The sequence below is a fragment of the Octopus bimaculoides genome, chromosome 5, assembly GCF_001194135.2.
Source record: "Octopus bimaculoides isolate UCB-OBI-ISO-001 chromosome 5, ASM119413v2, whole genome shotgun sequence".
NCBI classification, from domain to species: domain Eukaryota; kingdom Metazoa; phylum Mollusca; class Cephalopoda; order Octopoda; family Octopodidae; genus Octopus; species Octopus bimaculoides.
The window spans coordinates 118,254,429-118,257,298 of record NC_068985.1 but is presented as its reverse complement, the minus strand read 5'-3'; the positions used below and the strand labels follow the sequence as shown (position 1 = coordinate 118,257,298).

At 43.6% G+C, this 2,870-nt stretch overlaps 1 protein-coding gene across 2 annotated transcripts in view; it reads right to left on the bottom strand.

Moving 5' to 3' along the window:
* Window positions 1-2,870, bottom strand: part of LOC106883670 (bifunctional heparan sulfate N-deacetylase/N-sulfotransferase) — a 119,830-nt gene that overhangs the window by 59,278 nt on the left and 57,682 nt on the right. The window lies entirely within an intron of this gene.

Here is a 2,870-nt window from a genome sequence, read left to right as displayed (position 1 = left end):
TCATAGACTAAGTTCAATTACAATTGGCCTGGGTTAAAAACATTTGTTTTTAGTCTTTGAAATACAGTACAGGCTACATAACATATAAATATAACTGCATTGAATAATTATATGGTTCTACATTAAGTCGGTCCTTCAAATAATGTTGTCTAGGATATCAGAATGATAACAGCCAAGTGCTCAAAAATATTGACCAGATAAACAGGAGTTCAAAACCCGCCATTGTTCAGGGATTCTACATATTGAAATCAGTTTAGATAACATTCTCAAATCACAACCGAGGGTTAGCATTAGGTCGGGTATAATAAAACTTGTTCATTTGTTTAACATCTATTTTACCATGTTTACATGGCTTGGATGAGAAGTGATTTTGAGGCAGGATTTTACAGCTGTATCTTTTTTCTATCATCCACCTTCACCTGCTTTTCAAGGATTTATTTTATTTTATTTTTTTTGTTATACAGGTGTTCAAAGGTGTAGGGTAACCAGCCATAATGTCAACAAGGAATGTAAACATCATTTAGGTCAAATGATAGCAGCATTCACATACACTAACTCAACAGGCTTACAACCCAATAGACTTGCAAGGCATTAGTCAACCTGGAACTAGAGTAGAAAAAACTTATTCCAAGGTTCCATGGAATGGGACTGTACTTGAAATTGCATAGATGTGAAGTGACCTTCTAAAGCACAAAGCTATCTCTGTGCCTATGCTATAAAATAGAAACTATTTAAATAATGTATGTAAATCATTTTTGTCTTTTATCTTCTACTTGTTTTAGTCATTAAGCTGCAGCCATGCTGGGCACCACCTTGAAGAACTTTTAGTCAAATGAACTGACCTCAGTATTTCTTTTTTTCTTTTTTAAGCTTAGTACTTATTCTATTGGTTTCTTTTGCTAAACCACTAAGAGGGATGTAAACACATTAACACCAGTTGTCAAGTGGTTATGGGGTATAAACACACATATATTATATATCATCATCATCATCGATTAACGTCCATTTTCCATGCTGTCATGGGTTGGACGGTTTGACTGAGGTCTAGAGAGCCAGCCGTTGCACCAGGCTCCAATCTGGTCTGGCAGAGTTTCTGCAGCTGGATGCCCTTCCTAACACCAACCACTCCAAGAGTGTAGTAGATGCATTTTACGTGCCACTGGCACAGGAGCCAGTAAGGTGGGCCTGACGACGATCACATTCAGATGGTGCTTTTTATGTGCCACTAGCACAGGAGCCAGTCGGGGGTACTGGCATCGGTCACGATCAGTTGCTGCTTTTTACGTGCCACTGGCACCAAAGCCAGTATGGCGGGCCTGGCAACAAACACATTTGGATGGTGCTTCTTACATGCCATCGGCATGGGAGCCAGTCAGGGGGGCACCAGCCCCAGCTACGATATTGGTTTTACTTGACTCAACAGGTCTTCTCAAGTATATCATATTGCCCGATGCATCAGGAGTATTTTTAACAGGGCTGGACGTGCGTGGCTGCGATCTCACTTTAGTTGCCGGGTCTTCCCAATCACAGCGTATCTCCAAAGGACCCGGTCTCCTGTCATTGCCTCTGTGAGGCCCAATGTTCGAAGGTCATGCTTCACCACCTCATCTCGTCTTCTTGGGTCGACCTCTTCCACAGTTTAGGGAGTGGCACTTCCTAACACAGCTGTCTTCATTCATACGTAACACATGGCCATACCAGCACGGTCGTCTTTGCACACCACATTTGATGCTTCTTATGCCCAACTTTTCTCTCAGGGTGCTTACACTCTGTTGTGTATACACGCTGACACCCAGTGGATCATACTAGCTTCATTTCTTTCAAGCCTACGCATGTCCTCAGCATTTATGGCCCATGTTTCACTGCCGTGTAGCATGGCAGTTCGCACACATGCATCATACAGTCTACCTTTCACCCTGAGTGAGAGGCCCTTAGTTGCCAGCAGAGGTAAGAGCTCCCTGAACTTTGCCCAGGCTATTCTTACTCTAGTCGCTACACTCTCAGACCAACCACTCCCACTACAGACTTAGTCACAGACCTGGCAAGTCAAGTGAGACCATAACCCGTGGCCTATGCCAGGGGTGTAACCAGCCTACTTATGTGTACCTTTCTTTCATTGGACATTAAACCCTGCTTGCGGAGACTTGTTGAGGTAAGTGAAATCGAAATCAAATTCGATGACTGGCATCCATGCTAGTGAAGCGCTAAGAGCACCATCCGCATGTGATCGTTGCCAGAGCAGCTGACTGGCTTCCATGCCGGTGGCATGTAAAAAGCACCATTCAAGCGTGATCGTTACTAGCGTCGCCTTACTGGCACTTGTGCCGGTGGTATGTGAAAAAAATATTTGAGCGAGGTCATTGCCAGTGCTGCTGGACTAGCTCCTGTGGAAGTGACATGTAAAAAAACATCATTTGAGTGTGGCCATTGCCAGTACCACCTGACTGACCCTCGTGCCAGTGACACGTAAAAGCACCCACTACACTCTGAGTGGTTGGCGTTAGGAAGGGCATCCAGCTGTAGAAACTCTGCCAAATCAGACTGGAGCCTGGTGTTGCCATCCGGTTTCACCAGTCCTCGGTCAAATCGTCCAACCCATGCTAGCATGGAAAGCGGACGTTAAACGATGATGATGATGATGATGATGATATATAGGCATTAAATACTCATAAGGGTTATAGTCTTTGTATGCATAACTTGAATATTTCACTGGATGTACTTCAGTACCCAGTATGTTTATTCGACTAAAGGTAATGTTTACAAGTTAATTCAATCCAAACTGGTGCCTACCACTTAAGTACCTAATTCTCTCTCGAATCCTTAATATTGTGTGTGTGTGTGTGTGTGTGTGTGTGTGTGTGTGTGTGTGT